We start from the raw sequence: 17,801 nt of genomic DNA, 5'->3' as shown, positions 1-17,801 counted from the left end.
TGTCAGCTATGATCCATACATTACATTAGTTGCAATTTTCCTGTGCAGTATTTGTCTTTTCTGCCTGGCTGATTTCATCCAACATAATGTTCTCTAGGTCCACCCATGTCATATGCATCCAATTTCATTTCTTCTTACAACTGAATAGTAGTCCCTTGTATGTATGTATGTACCACATTTTTAAATTCGTTCAGTAATTGATGAACATGGGCTGGTTCCATATTTTAGCAATTGTGCATAATGTTGCTATGAAAATTGTGCAGTTGTCAGTTCTTGTCCTTGCTCTCAGTTCTTTTGACTGTATTCCTGGTAAAAGTATTGCTGGATCACACAGCAGTCTATATTCAGAATCTTGAGGTACTGTCAAACTTTCTATATTCAGAATCTTGAGGTACTGCCAAACTTTCTTCCATAGAGGCTACACCATTCAACATTCCCACCAATGGTGGGAATGCTTTCTCCATATCCTTTTCAGCTCTTGTAGTTTTCTGTTTTTGTTTTTGTTTTTTTTAATAGTAGTTATTGTATAAAGTGTGAAATGGTATCTCGTAGTTTTGATCTGCTTTTCCCTAATTGCTAGTGAGGTTCAACTTTCATTTTCTCACATACTTTTTTGGCAATTTGTATTTTCTCTTTAGAGAAATGTCTATTCTAGTCTTTTGCCCATTTTTAAAATGAAATTGCATGTCTTTTTATCCTGGAGTTGCATGATCTCTTGATATAATATGGATATCACACCATTACTGGATATTTGGTTTCCAAATATTTTCTCCCATTGAGTAGGCTTCCTTTTTACTTTCCTGACAAAGTCTTTTGAAAAACTAAAGTGTTTAATTTTGAAGAGGTCCCATTTATCTAATTTATCTTTCCTTACTCATGCTTTTGGTATAAGTTTTAAGAAACTACCACTTACCACAATATCTTGTAGATGTTTTCCTACACATTCTCCTAGGAATTTTACTGTTCTTCCTTTTATATTAGGGTCCTTGATCTATTTTAAGCTAATTTTTGTATAGGGTGTGAGATTGAGTCCTCTTTCTTTCTTTTGGTTATGGATATCAAGTTCACCCAGAACCATTTGCTAAATAGACTGTTCTGGCCTAGCTGTCTGCACTTGACTGCCATGTCAAAAATTAATTGATTGTAGATGTCAGGGTCTATTTCTGAGTTTGTTTGTTCTTTTTTTTCATTTCTTTGCTCAGTCTGTCTATCTTTACACCACTACCAAGTATTTTTACCACTGTAGTTAACTAGTATGCTTTTTTTTATAGACTATATTTATTTCTCTATTTTTTAAGATTTATTTATTTATTTTACCCCTTTCCCCTCCTCCTGCCCTGCTGTTTTTGTATTGTCTTCTCTTCTCATTTTCTTTCCTCTAAGATTCACTGGATTCAATTCTGGAGACCTCTGCTGGGGAGAGAGGTTCCCTGTCAATTGTGCCACTCCAGTTCCTGGTTTCTGCTGGGCTTCACCTTGACTCTCCCCTTGTCTGTCTTTTGATGCATCATCATCTTGCTGCTTGAGTGGGGCACTGGCTCACCACGCAGGTAGTCGCGTGGGTACTGGCTTCCTGCACAGACACACTTTCTCTTCTTTTTATGCTTTAAAGTCAGAAAGTGAGAGTCCTGCAACTTCATTATTTTTTTTAAGGCATTTTTGGTGATTCCGGGCTCCTTATCCTTCCAAACAAATTTGATAACTGACTTTTCCATTCCTGACAATAAAAGGCTATGGATATTTTTATTGAGGTTGTTCTGAGTCTTTAAATCAGTTTGGAAAGAATTGACATCTTAACAATATTTAGTCTTCCAGTCTATGAACATAGAATGTTCTTCTATTTACTTAAATATTCTTTGGTTTCTTTTAGCAATGTTTTGTAGTTTTCTGAACACAGTGCCTGTATGTCCTTGGTTAAGTTTATTCCCAAATATTTAATTCTTTCAGTCTCTATTATAAATGAATGTTTTTACTGATTTCCTTCTCATATTGCTCATCAGTAGTGTATAAAAACGCTATGGATTTTTGCATATTATTCTTGTATCCAGTCATTTTGCTAAACATATCTATTCCGGTATTTTGTTTTTCTTTATTTTTCTTCAGATTTTCTACATATAGGAGTATATCACAGGTAAATAAAGAACTTTTTACTTCTGTCTTTCATATTTGGGTGCTTTTATTTTTTTATCTAGACTAATTACTCTAGCTACAACTTCTACCACAATATTGGATAACTGTGGTGAAAGTGGGCATATTTGTCTTGTTCTTGATCTTAGCAGGAAAGCTTTCAATTTTCCACTGTTGAGGACAATGTTAGCTGTGGGTTTTTCAAATATGCACATTACTGTGTTGAAAAAGCTTCCTTTTATTCCTGTATTTTGGAGTTTGCTTTCTTTTTTTAATCAAGAAAGCATGCAATATTTTGTCAAATGCCTTTTCTGCATCAATTGATAGGATCATGTGATTTTTCTTCCCCAACTTATTAATGTAGTTTATTGCATTAATTGATTCTCTTGTGTTAAAAAAAACACTTGCATACCTGGGATAAAACCCACTTGGTCATGGTATATAATTCTTTTATTATAATAAAGCTTTATAGAAGTATATCATTCATACATAAACATACACAAACAATAGGTGTACAGTAAATATAAATTTACAAACAAGTGTATCTTTATACAAATCTCCTATACCTCTCCCTGCCACCAACACCCAGCAGTGTTATGAAACATTTGTCACAAAACATGAAAGAACATCATTAAAAAATAAGTTTTATAATTTTTTGAGTTGAAGAAAATATATTTGATCATCTTTATTTAGTATCTTAATAACTTTTAATGAAATTCATATTTCTGAATAGTATGGGAAAAGTTTGATGACATATTATAGACTGTATTTAAGTGGTTTTAAATTAAGTAATACATTTAAAGTGTTTGGCATAGGACATGGATATATGACATACATAAGTTAGACACATCCATGAACACACAAGTAAATCAACATATTAAATAATGACTTATATTAGTTTTGGAGTGAGGTTTAATAAAAACAAGGTGAATAATTAATCTATTTAAGCAAATATATTTACAAAGCAAACTATTAAGAATAGAATTGTCTGTGATTTACCAAACCTAGAGAACCTTTATGCCTCATCAATGTGCAAAATATGTATGATTTCCCTATGTCATTTTTCCAATTAATCTTATTTTAGTCTCTAGGCTTCATAAGAATTGGCATTCCAGATTCAGGAGTGTATATTCTTTGCCTTCAGAAGATAAGGCATATCAAGGTCATATATATCACTATAGACAGAATATCACACTGAAAACCCACAACTTTGTTTTCTTGTGGGATTTACAATCACTCTCTACTCCAAATGAATTCGAAATATGTTGAAAATAGTTTCCTGGCTTTTCATTACATATGAATCATTTAGAATTGATTTTCAAAAAAATGAAATGGGCAAGGTCAATAACACATGAAATGGTTTTATGTTTACATTCTTATACATATCATTATTTCATATCCAAAGAAATGCATACATGTTTAACATTTAATTTTATAGAAATGCCTATTCCATGTAACTACTTTTAAACAATTGCCATTTAATAATAGTTATCTATTTTTCCTTGGAATGCTATATTTTTCCAGATCTATTTATTTTATTTTAATTTTCAATGTTTTCTCTACTAATAATACAGTATGAAATAAACTATAGTATTTGAAAAGCAAAGAGGAAATTACACAATACAGATATTTCACAACTTAACACAAATTCTTTATTATATTAATTCTATCTTTTATTTATCTCTTGCACATAAACTATTTTATGTTAACCAAAATTGATAATGTTGGTGCATTTCAGTAGTTAATATTCACAAGAAGACTATGAGGTTAAGAACTAGTTTTATTATCTTCTTACATGGAGGAAATGTAAGAAATGGCAAAGTTTTAAAATATGTCTATAGGAACACAGTACTGACAGAACCAGGATTCTGATCTAGGTTATCTAAGCACATAATTCTCACTCTTACCCACAAAGATACAACTGCGTTTTTGAATGGCTGCTTCTCAGTTGAAGTTGTAAATCTTTATGTCAATGCTTTAAAACTCCATGAAACTTAGAAATATCAAAAACTTTCTACTTTATGCCCTCATGCTATATATAGAACACAAATGAATATAAAATTAAACATGTAAAATCCATTTTTGTTTCTCAGATACTGTTTTTTTAATCACTGCATTTTAATATAAAAATTGTAAATTTTATTTGCTATTTAATAATATTTATACATCTCCCAAATTCATTTATCAACTTCCAATCTGTGGAGGTTTGGAGCTTTGTACTCCAGAAAAACGTTATCAAACTTAATTCATTTCTGTGGGTGTGAACCATTTGTTGTTGGACATTTTGATGAGATAACTTCAATTAAGTTGCAGCCCAACTCTATCAGGATGGACCTAAATACTGTTGCAGTAGTTCTTTATGTGTGGAATCAAATTCAGATAGAAATAAAGCCACAGAAGGGACATCCAGAAGCTGAAAGTCAGTGGAACCCAGAAGAGAAGGGAGAGCCTAGGAAAGGTCACCATATGCATTGCTAAGTGATAGAGAAACCGAAGAAAAAAGATCACCAGCAGCCAATCCTATATGCCAGTCTTTGGCAAGAAAAAGCATGACCTTGATGATGCCTCAATTTGGACTTCTCCTAGCATCATCCGTGAGCCAATAAATTCCTGTTGTTTAAGGCAACCCATTACATAATATTTGCTTTGGCAATCAGAAAACTAAAACACCATCTTCTGTGATCTGACCTCAGAAATACAGAGATGGACCTTGATAGGCATGTGTGTATTTTACAAACTTGTCCTTCCTGTCATTATCTTATTATGCCATAGCTGGGCATATGATCCAAGTGGAGCAGTCAAAGTATTTCTCTTTGAAATTCAGAATTCTGATGAAAAGTTTTCAGTCAATCTTTGAATATGCGTAGAATAATATTATTTAAAATCAGGAAAGCAGGACAATCATATTTTACCATATAAATGAAAGAACAGAAGAAAACAATCTGGAATATCTAAGAATGAGGCATATTTTCAGACATATGTGGTTACAAGAGCCAATAAAATGCATGTCTCACTAAAGATTTTTTATTACTGGTTCCATTCAATTTTTAGCTCTTATGCTGCAAGATTTTAAAAAGTTGAAGATTTTTTAATACAAAAATATAGTGCTAAAACTGATACAAATAATGTTTTCTTTTGCATATAGATATTTTATGGCTAAGAGTAATTTAAGAATAATAAAATAAAATATAATTTGTTATAATACTTAGATCTATTTGCTCCATGTAAGGCATAACAATAGTGACACTATTGAAGACTTTTATTTATTCATCTGAATGCAATGTAATATTACATAATGTATAATCCATAATACAATGAAGATTTCTATTTAATTTTCTCCTTTTATAAATTAGAAATCCACTGTTTTCACTCTCATCAAAAGATTAAAAATAAAATTAAAAACAACAACAAATTTTTAAAAAGACAGGAAAAGAGGTAAGAATGCATTGGAACTGTTTTACTCCAGTGCAAGAAATTGAGTTTGAATTCTACACATGGGTGAGGACTCTTATGGTTTCTGTCATAGGCAACATTCAAACAATCCCAATGATAACTTCAAGATGTCCTTTACAAAGTAAAGTCAAACAATATTTTCAAACAAAAGTTTCTCCCTCAGTTTTAAGCTGCCTTTCTATTTTCAGTGCCCTTCTCCTCAGATGACACTCCAAGTTAACAAAAATTTTAAAGACTTCAGAGCCAAGAATGCAATTAGGATACATTGAACTTCTACACTTTAAATAATAAAACTGTTACGTTAATCCCGAAAGTCTAGTAGTTGCATATTTGGTCTAGATAAAGCATACCTGGTGGGTGCAAGTGTTTATGTTCTAATTCCCAATAAACCTTAGGAAAATTTCCAAGTCAATGGTTAGATGCAGCATAATTTCCTTTCTTAAATTTTGTGCCTATAAAATGATTGACTGATTATTCTCCTAAATGAAGAAAGCCTAAATTAAATAACAATAGTTCAATGGCTGGAAATAGTATTCATTTGAAATGCTATTTTTGCAAATTATGCATACACTAATTTGAATATGAATTCATTGATAATTTTATATCTAAAAAGTAGTATACTTGCCACAGTTTTGCCAAGAGAAAAGCATGGTTATTTTTCATGGGTTTAAAACCACAGACACTTACACTGTGAAATAAGTTTGAATGATGAATCTGGGAAATACATTGGAGAATCTCTAGACTTTTTCATATGGTCTATGTTGTTATGCTTTGTAGGCAGCAATGTGCTGCCTAATGCAGCTAATATTATGTATATATTAATTCTATAAATCCTGTAAGTACAAATAAATTGTTAGTATAGTAATATGCTTATATTATGCGGAGCAAATTTACATATCATTGCAAATAAGCAAATACATTGTAATTGCATTGCATCAAGGTTTTTGAAAAATGCATTTAGGGTTTGCGTGCCAGAGCCAGCCGGCCGGGCTGACAGCTGCGTGTGTCGCCCTGCCGCGTCACGGCTGCCGCCATGCCCGGAGGTCTGCTGCTGGGGAGGAGGCCCCCAATTTCCAGGCCAATACCACCGTCGACCGCCTCCGTTTCCACGACTATCTGGGAGACTCATGGGGCACTCTCTTCTCCCACCCTCGGGATTTTACGCCAGTGTGCACTACGGAGCTTGGCAGAGGTGCCAAGCTAGCACCAGAATTTGCCAAGAGGAATGTTCAGTTGATTGCCCTTTCAATAGACAGTGTGGAAGACCATCTTGCCTGGAGCAAGGATATCAGTGCCTACAACGGTGAGGCGCCCACAGAAACATTACCTTTTCTCATCGTCGATGATAGAAATCGGCACCTTGCCATTCTGTTGGTAATGCTGGACACAGCAGATAAGGACGAAAAGGGCATGCCTGTGACAGCTCGTGTGGTGTTTATTTTTGGTCCTGATCAAAAACTGAAGCTGTCTATCCTCTATCCAGCTTCCACTGGAAGGAACTTTGATGAGATTCTCAAAGTAGTTATTTCTCTCCAGCTGACGGCAGAAAAGAGGGTTGCTGCCCCAGTTGTTCGGAAGAATGGAGACAGTGTGATGGTCCTTCCGATCATCCCTGAAGTGGAAGCCAAAAGCCTTTTCCCTAAAGGTGTCTTTACGAAAGAGCTCACATCTGGCAAGAAATACCTCCGCTACACTCCCCAGCCTTAAATTTCTCCAGGAAGTCCTTGTTGGAGCTGTTCACTTACAACAGTGAACCAGAGGATGCCATCTGCCAATCATGTTTTCCTGCAGCAATTCCATAAAAACATCCTGGTGTGATCACAGCCAAGGTCTTTAGGTTGCTATACTACTGGCTTATTAAATGAAAATGGCACCAAAAATTTCTTGGGATTCTTTACTCTGTGCCTTCACCAGATTTCTATTCTGTTCAAATATCTCAGAACCCTGCTAGCTCTCTCTGAAATATATTCTGTATTTGGGACTGGTATCTATGCCAGGATTTGTGATCAGCAAGTCATTGATGGTTGAGAAAGGCTGTTTCGCTCCATCTTAGAATGCCTCAGCTTTGTAGCTATTCTAATTAAATCCTTTCTTCTGTTAGCCATTTTGGGGAGCAATAGAACTTGAGATTCAACTTTCTTTGTAAATGCCTAAGTATGTAACCCAGAACTTAGAGATATCCAGATATTTCTCAATATTCAGTGTTTTAACCACAGCTGGGAGAAAAAAAAAAAACAATTTTGTACTTTTTCAACTGAAGTAGGAAGAGTGGGAGGAAGGAGGAGAGATTTTTTTTAAAAAAGGCTCCCTTTGACCATCAGGTATACCAGAAAGTAGGAGCTCATATATCAAGTTCCACGTGCCCTTCACACAGAGTATTTCTGTACATCTGTCTGCTCTAAAATGCAATATACATAAAAGAACACACCTAGGATAGAGAGGAAAGGATGATTTAAAATGTTTATTATAGAACTGTTCTTGCAGTAGGTGCCTATTTTCTGAATTTTCCTTTTTTGGGATTAGCAAATAAAATATTATGCTAAAATTAGGGAAAAAATGCATTTAGTTAATTCACTTGGCAGCTCTTTATTGAACATTGTTTTATACCAGGCATTCTTTTGGTAGACAGACCCTAAGGCATAACAGTGAACAAAAGAAAAGCTATCACATCTTCATAGAGCATATATTCTAGTATATTCTAGTAAGGGAGATAACAAAAAGTAAAATAGGTATATAGTTAGTTAGTGATAAATGCTCATGAGAAAACTAAGGTAGAAAGTTTGATAAGGAATAACAGGCATGGGAAATGTTGATAGAGAAGAATTCACTGAAAATGAAGTGAATGAGTAAAGATAAGAGGGAGATCAAGTAGCAAATCTGTATGATGAAGTGTTTTGAAGAACAAAAGCCTGAAGAAATTAGAGTGAAAAGGCTGAGATGGCTCAAACATTTGGGTGTAATTAATAAAAGATAAAGAAAAATTAAAAAAAACAAGATTGTGTGTGAAGATCGATAAGATGCTTTGAAATACATGTGGCATATGGCTTTCCTCTACATGAAGTGAGAAACTTTGCAAAGTTGAATGCAAAAGAGTGTTGTTCCATGAATCCCATTTTGACAGGATCTCTGAAATTTCTCTGTTGAGATAAAATGAAGGTGGCCAGTGCTGAATTAAGAAGACCAGTTACAAGGTAATTAATAAACAAGGCTGGAGAGATAATCATGAGTTTGACTGGAGTGGTAAAGTACTGAGAGTGAGAGATGGTCAATTTTAGTTTAGTTCTAAACTATTAATAGGACAAAAGTTTTGGTATTAAAGATGATAAGTTTAAGGTGCTTGACATGTAGATAATGAATGCCAAGATCTCCAAGTAAGATGGGGGGAAGTTTTTAGTCTGACATAATCAGTCTCACATTTTATTTAACAGATTAATGAGGCTACTTTGTTAAGAACAGACAGAAGTAGAAGGGGTCAGTTCAAGTTAATGAACTGGGTAGGCAACAGGAAATTGGCTGTCATTAATGGAAAGATCATACATAAAAGGACATATTATCTGTGCTCTAGCTAAATTACAATGATCGGAAACATATTGATTATGATTATGATCTGAAAAATAACCAATACATAAGTCTTGAACTATTTATTTGTTGGTTATATTTTCAGATCTCAAAAACCCAGTTATAACCAATATGTGATATTTATAATGATGGCACAATATTTATTATAAATGCTACCCAGGCTTATGAGTACTATTATGCAATATGCAATAGTTGAAATTTTAGTGTACAGTGCTATTAGTTCTTACACAGGTGATTTTAGAAAAAGCCCTTAATTCTAGCATTCGTAACATGTTTTTTTCCCATAGCACACAGAAAATAATTTAGAAGTTTGTTCAAAATTATGCTAGAGTGTACAGAGATGACAGTTTATCTCCATTTAGAAGGTGAATTGGCCTAAAAAGAATGTTTTGCTCACATGAATAATCCAATGAATCTTCAATGTATTGAGCTGAAATAAATATCATATTGTACTAGTGGAGCTACTACAAATAGTTCTCTTTTTGGAATGTCATTATTGATTTATAGTTGATGATTATTCTGGATAAAATTGTTTTATAAAGATTGTTCACCCAACAATAACACCAACCAATAAACCAGGTAAAAGGATTTATTAAGTAATCTCTAGTCTTTACTCTTTTCTGCACAACTTGTAAGATTGGGTGAGTGACTTATGTTGGTCTAGTAATGAAGTTGGGAAAAGACAGTCAAGAATTCTGAATAAATAGATTTACTATAGTCTGGTTACAAACTGCTGTTTTCAAAGTGCACACTGGCAAGGCCAAGATTACAGACATGAAAGCCAGTTTACATATTGAGTGTATTTAGAAATAACCCTGAGTATATCAGGCTTCTAGGCTGTCTAATTTCCATTGATTTATTCCCAGCTTTGGTTGAAAAGAAAACAACACAAACCAAGAAATAGACTAATGTTCTTATGTTTCATGCTATTAGAAGGTTATCCTCTGAATTGTCTATAGAGTTTACACTTACTTGGATTATTAAAAATGGAACTGACATAATATATTTCAATTAAATAAACATTAACTTTTATCAATGCTGTTTTAGCAAATAAGGAAGAACTGAGAGGCCTGCATGTTGGAATGTCTTTAACCCTGATATGAGGGAAACTATATCAGATCAATAAGCTACTGGTCAATATCCAATTTTTCTCTCTTTCTGGCAAATTATGGAAGTTGAATTGCTCTTATTGTGTAGTCATTCCTCACCAGTGTGAGCTGGCATTGTTTTCACCCATTTGCCTTCATTCTGAAGGACAAGAATTTCCTTAAATGAGCAGTTACCAGACATAAGATATCCAAGTGAAAGCTAGGTCAAAATTTAAAGAAAGCCACATACACTTCTCTATCCTTTTCCATTGATCACAAATAGCCACATACAGTAATATTTGAATCCTCACACAAAAGAAAAAACTTGATATAAAACATTGTTCTTTACTAAATATATATGCATTACTTAAGCACATATATATGACACATTTCCACATGAAACTGAGAATGCTAAAGAGTACCTGATCATAAGTGAAAGGTAGCCTAGTGTGATTATTTGAGAACGAACTGCTTTTTTTCCTTAAATTGAATTATGACATATAGTCTTTCCAGTAAAAATTTTTATTTATATGTATATATATACATATATATATTATACCATATAAATACATATATATTTATATTAATACTTATATTTATATTTATATTATTTATATATCTCATATTATTAGCTGCTTATCTAATATATCAGCATGCTACCAAAGGCACTTTTCATATTAATAAATATAATTATACATGACAATGGTAATAATTGTTTATACTGAATGGATATGCATGTGTATATATCCACAATGATTTTGTCAGAAAAAAATGACAACTACATGTACTATAGGAGTAAAGAGAATATGGAAGTAAGAGTTTGAATGAATTGGATGGAACCAGTAGAAGGCTGCAACTGAAGCATATGAGACACTAACATAGACTTCAGGTTGAAGCAATAAAGCAGGAATCATAATTTTTTGAAAAGTCCAAGGAACAAAGCAGGCTACAACCCCTTTGAAGCAGGAGAAAATGGACAAGTGTATGAAGCCACCCATCTACATTAAAACTGAAAGCACAGGCACATAGAGATACCTGCTAATCTGTCACTTGTTATCGTGACTGAGAATCAGGAACTCATGGAGAAGTCTGAAGAGCCATCTTGTATGATCACACTAACCTTCAAATTTAATTATTTCCCTTTCTTTCCATATTCCAATGATCTCCTGAATACCTCTTGATGGCAACTTTAATCCAAAACATCCAGATAAAGAGATTCTGTGGAATAAATGCCAGGCCTCTCTTCTGCATTACATCCCTTTTAACCTGTATATGACTTCTGAATAAAGACATAACAAATTCATACTTCCACCTAACTTGATGAAACCACTATGCCACAGAAGGAGTGCTTACCTCTCCTACGGGGGCAGATGCATAATCCCAAAGGACTCTTTATAGTTAGTGATTTTTTTTCTCCTCTAGTCCATTCACAGTCTCAGCAGAAATTAGCTCCAGTTAAACAACAATTTAACTTGTAAATATTATAAGAATACAATATGGCTATGAGTTTCCAAAAAAGAACCAGGAGGTCATCAAAGGGGTCACCCTTACACACACCTCAGCAAGGTCCCAGAGACAGCTAAAGTAGATACAACCCCAGGTATCGGTTCTTCTGAGGGCTACAGAGACCCACAGGTTCTATGGTCATGGCAGATGGAGTTCAATGCCATGTCAGTTGACCCTACTTTGGAGTTTGTGTCCCTGAGTGTGATGGAGTTGGACTCAGATATGATCTTTGTTCACAAGTCTCTCCTGTTACTTTTACTGGACCTGTGGTTGGTACTGGAGTTTAGTGTATACTCAGGGGACCTGAATCTCTGGACTGTCCATGTGATAGCCAGGCCCTGAGCCTCAACAGACTTGCAACTCCTACCCTCTGGTTTATTGGACTTACCCCAACCACTAACAGAGAGGTGAAGAAGGTCAACCACCACACCAGGGGGCCAAGAGTGCCTACAACTGCAAGCAGGAGAATTGCATCCACCATCCAAGTGGAATCTAAGCACCCTCTCGATATAGAGGTGGAGGGTCCATAGAATGGAGGAATAGAGTATGGATTAGAGTGGACTTACTGATATTCTGTTCTGGAACTATTGTGATTAGTAATGGAAGTAAATGTAGCATTGATGTGGAGAAAAGTGGCCATGGTAGCTGCTGAGCATAGGGAGTGGGAGGAAAAGATGTGATGTGGGGGCATTTTCAGGACTTGGAGTTGTCCTGGGTGGTACTGCAGTAATAGTTACTGGACATTGTGTGTCCAGGGCATCTCTGTGCTCCAGTCTCCCTGTCTGGGAATACAGTTTCCTCTTGACAGGAATATGGAAACATACCCTATGGTCATGGACCAAGAAACTGAATATGGTGAAGGTGGTAATAATCCCCAAGTTGATCTGAAGATTCCTCACAATCCTTATCAAAATCCCAGCTGGCATTTTTTTTCCCCAAGAAATTGACAACATGTTTCTTAAATTCTTATGGAAATGCAAAGGACCTAGAATAACAACAACAAAAAAATATTGTAAGATAAGAATAAAATTGGAGGACTCACACTTTCTGATTTAAAAACTCACTACAAAGCTACAAAAATTGTGACTTTGTAGGACTGGAATAAGAAAGACATAGATTAATAGAATAAAATTGAGAATCAAGAAATAATGCAAACATTTATGGTTAACAGTTAGTGCTATTTTTAAAAGCATAAAAGGACAATAAAATGGAGGAAAGAATAATTTTTTATACAAATGGTGCTAGGACAACTGGGTAATGGTGAAAGAATAAAGTTGGATTCCTACTTCATACTATATATGAAAATTAAATCAAAATGGATAAAGTCTAACAGTAAGAAAAAATATAAAATTCTTAAAAGAGAATATATGAATAAATTTTCTTAGATATGACAACTAAAGCACAATCAATCTAAGAAAAATATAAATAAATTAGACTGCATCAAAATAAAAACTTCTGAAGAGTTCCAGCAAAATGGCAACAGAGTAGATCAGCAGGGACCCTGTCTCTTAAAAAAGCAGCAGAGGAAAACAGAAAGCTGTACAAAGCACCTCCTTTGATGATCTGCTGACCAGGAAATTGCTGCATGCAACATCCAGGAGTTAGGGACGGAGAGACAAAGAGGTTGAAATGAAAACTGTGAGTAAAACACCCCATGGCAGGGACCAGCACTCATACCCCACCTTCAAGGCAAACAGACTTGGTACAACCCGTGACTGACTGCCACTGACTTAGAAGAGAGCAGACTCTCTCCTCCCTAAGAAGAGGGAAGGTGTGACAGAGGGCTGAGTGTGAACCCTGCCTGTGGAGTTTAAACAGCTGGGCCAGACTTTGAATCGCACCTCTAACCCATCCAGAAACACTATCTGGTGGACACTGAGAGACACACTTCCAAGGAAAGGATTGTCAAAGAGCTCCATCTGCTGGACGACAGGGAAAATGAAGGAAAAATGTGGCTTTTTACCATCTTTCCTCTCCCTATGCACAAGCCCTCTTGAATATGGTGTGCACCACATTAATGGTCCCTGGTTCTGTGTCCATAACTTATACATGGAATTTGTAAAGATCTAGGCAAAGTTGAATCATGAACCAAAAACAAACTGTAAAAAAAAAAACAAAAAAAAAAAAACAAAACTAGGTGAGAGAGCACAACTGGCCATCACAGAAAACACACCAACATAATCAGATGCCTAGACATCAGCATAAAATTACAAGTCATCCTAAGAGACAGGAAGATATGGCCCAGCCAAGGGAAAAAAAGGAAAGAAAGTCCTCATGAGCCCTGGTATTTAAAGCAAATAATTTAGATAGTTCAAATTTCCTGAATCAATTCAAGAGTTGAAGGAAAGTATGGCTAAAAAGATAAAGAACATAAAGAAGACAAAGTGTGAACATAAAGAAAAATTCAAAAAACTTGTAAAGGAAAGTATGGAAATGAAAGATACAATCAATGAGACTGAAAATACATTAGAGACACACAACAACAGATTTAAAATGGCAGAGGAATTAATCAGTGAATTAGAAGAAAGAATAACTGAACTTGTAAAGACAAAAGGACAGAAAAGAATGGAAAAAATTGGAAAGGGTGTCAGGGAATTGAATGACAGCATGAAGCACACAAACATTTGCTTTACAGGTGTCTTGAAAGATGAAGAGAAGAATGAAGGGATAGAAAGAATATTTGGGAAAATAGTGACTGAAAATTTTCCACCTTTTATGAAAAACATAAATATGAATATGTAAGAAGGGCAGAGTACTCCAATTAGAATAAATTTGAATAGGCATATTTTGAGGCAGGTATTATTCAGAATGTTGAGTACCAGAGATAAAGAATTTTGAAAGCAGCAAGAGAAAAGTGATCTATCACATACAAGTCATGTCCAATAAAGCTTGGTGCAGATTTCCCCTCAGAAATCACCAAGTCAAGAAAGTAGTGATAAGGTACAATTAAGATATTGGGAAAAAAAAATATGCCAGCCAATAGTTCTTTATCCAAACAAAATTGTACTTAAAAAATGAGGGTGAATATAAGGCTTTCACAAATAAAGAGAAACAGAGAATTCATCACCAAGAGATCAGCTCTACAAGGAATATTAAAGGAAGTGCAGCAAAGTGCCCCTTACAGTCTTGCTGAAAATGATATCCTCTGGACATTCCTGGGGTAGGTGAACAAGTCTTACATGGTAAATTCATTCTATCATTTCAATCTTTCACAGCCTTTGGATCTCCTGATCTACAGTAAGTCAGAGCAGTTTTTATATTTCTACCTCAGGTAATGTTGGCCATGTTTTGATCCATGTTTCAGCCAGCCACCTGAACAAACTGTTAGAGCCCTTTCTAACCCCTTGAGTACAACATTGAATCCAAGAACACTGCTTATTGGGCCTGTGTCAATAAATTTAGTCTGATCTAACTTTATATTCATTCCACCATTATCCCACCCTTAAAACTTTCCCACACATATTCCCCTGATTTCTGTCTATATAAATTGGAAAACTCATGTACTTCATTTGGAATATAAGATACTTCCTCATGGGTCACACTTTGTACTTCGACTTTGGGGGCTAATTGTGAAATTATTTTGGTTATAGTCTGAAGGAAAAGAGGGTTGTTGTTGGTGGGTAATGAGAAACATTAGAAGTGTCTTGCAAGCCAATTATCTCAGTAAATTTTTTTCCAGTTTCATCTGGTGAGACAGGATTGATCTCTTGTGGTGGGGGTTGGATCATAGACTCCTTGGAGCTGACAGGAGGTCAGCTTGCAGGCTTTTAAAGCCCAGCTGGAGAACAGGTGATTGTTTTTCATAGCACATACCATTACAGTTTTATCTGGAAAAGTCTCTGTAGAATTTAGAGTTTCAATGTCCCAATTGCCATCATCATCACATATGCCTTCATTCCAATCCTCAGGATTTCACTTTTCAAATCAATACCCTCACTTCAACAGCAGAAACCCTTCAAAGTTGAAATTTTACTTTCTGTTGTAACTCTCCTACTCACACAATGAAGCTCTGTGTCTGGTTTTCAGAGACCTCAAATCTGCTGCTGCACAAAACAAGATTTTCTTTCAGGGCACCCATGGAAACTTTCACATCATTCATGTGGAGCTTAAGTTGCAAATTTGAAGTCTTCATCTCATCCCTTCCTCTTATAAGTGTATCTAGCATAGTTAGGAAAAAGCAGCAGATATCATTGTGCCTTTTAAGTCCACAAAACTCTGTTAAGGTGTCAAAAACACTTTCACTCAGAGACTTGCCTCTTAGAAGCATGGAAGTAGTTGTTTCCAGTGGTGATATTTTATATGTCTCTATTGCCAACTCAAGCAATGGATGATCGTGGGTATTTTGGTTATTGGAACAAAATCATTAGTGTGCTTGGATATAATCAGAATGCCAGTCCAATTGCACAAGCCCCAGAACCACTTCAGAAATTCCATTTTTATGAATCTTTATCTCAAAAATCACCCCACTTCTGGAACCAAGCTGTGAAAGTCAGAGTACCATAGGAAAACAGACCTGAAAGGAGATATCTATAAATAGTATGTCATTTTATAAAATGTCTCACATGATGATGGGTATTCATGGGTCCAAATTCAGTAGGACAGACTGAAAACCAGGAACTTATATAGATCCTTGAAGATTTTCCCAGGAGATGCTAGCAGTCTGGAGAGAGATATGTATTCTCTCTCTGAATGCTGAAATCACTACTCCTTTTAAGGTCTTTGCCTGATTGGGTAAGACTCCACTAATTGCTGAAGGCTGTCTGTTCAGTTTATTGTAGATGTAATCAGCCATACATGCAATCAATTCACTGATGATTAAATTTCACAAAATGCCCTTGCATTACATTTAACCCAGTGGTTGCTTGACCAAACTAATGGGAAACATTACCAGGCCAAGCAGACACATTAGCCTAACTATGGCAGGGTATCATAGACTATTATTTTATAGAGAACACACACACATACACACACAAAACATTTTTCTCTTACTTTATTTGGGTTCTGGACTCCCTTCCTAATTTAAAAATATTTTATTGATACCAAAATGTTCTTTGGCTTACCTATTTCTCTTCATTTTATTTATTGTGATTGTTAGACTATTGTGCCAATCTAACCAGGTAACTGCCTAGTTGTTTGGTCAAGCAAGTACTGGGCTAACTGTAATACAAGGACATTTATGGACTTTAGTCTCTATTGACTTTACTGCAGTGGTAAATCATAGGTAGCTGATTACAATGACATCAATCAGGGAGATTGACATCAGCAATGAGTGATGCTTTTTCCAGTCAGTTGAATACCTTAAAAGGGGAAGTGATTTCGCACTGAATGAGAATTTCCCAGCTCATCTTTAGACAGCCAATATCTCCCAGAACTCATAAAAAACCTTCATTGGGCATTCATTGGTGCCCCTGGTTGCAGCCTGCCTGTGGAACCTGGACTTGTGCATCTCCATGGTCACATGAGAGCTCTTATAGAATCTTCTACATACTATTGACAGATATCTCTTTCTGATTCTGTTTCCCTAGAGAACCCTGACTAATACATTAACTTATTTATTTTAATTAAGAAATGAAGACAAAGCTATTCAGTGTCATAGATTGCTTTGTGTCCCCTTCTGACCATGTTTTTTGGGCAGCAAAAATTCTGCTGGACACATCTTTCTCTGTGGATCCCAAGAGAGAAACCTAGTAATGGTTAATGTATTGTGGTTACAAACTTGGATCATATGGTATTTTCTTTATATATATTCTTTATTTGTCTGATTTTGAAAAACATGTATTTGACAGAAGAATCCAAAGACCATTTGTAATAAATTTCCTTAGACCAGATATAGGGCAGCACAGGTCCCTACTCCAAGAGGCATAGCACCTAGAGATCTTTTAACCTCCATTTCTTGTTTATAATACCCAATCATGCACTACAATGTTTACTTTTAGTTATTGTCATGAAAGAGATTAGCATCTGCATTTTCTAAATAGATTTTCAGAAGACTTTAGTTTACTAGAAGTTATTCTGCTGAATCAGAAATCTATTCTTATTAAGTGAGTG

The 17,801-nt window shown here is 35.1% G+C and overlaps 1 pseudogene; it reads left to right on the top strand.

Moving 5' to 3' along the window:
- Nucleotides 1-6,613: 6,613 nt before the first annotated feature.
- On the top strand, nucleotides 6,614-7,287 carry LOC101440842 (peroxiredoxin-6 pseudogene; annotated as a pseudogene).
- Nucleotides 7,288-17,801: the final 10,514 nt, after the last annotated feature.

Source organism: Dasypus novemcinctus, chromosome 1 (genome assembly GCF_030445035.2).
Source record: "Dasypus novemcinctus isolate mDasNov1 chromosome 1, mDasNov1.1.hap2, whole genome shotgun sequence".
Lineage (NCBI taxonomy): Eukaryota > Metazoa > Chordata > Mammalia > Cingulata > Dasypodidae > Dasypus > Dasypus novemcinctus.
This window is presented reverse-complemented; position numbering and strand designations above follow the sequence as displayed.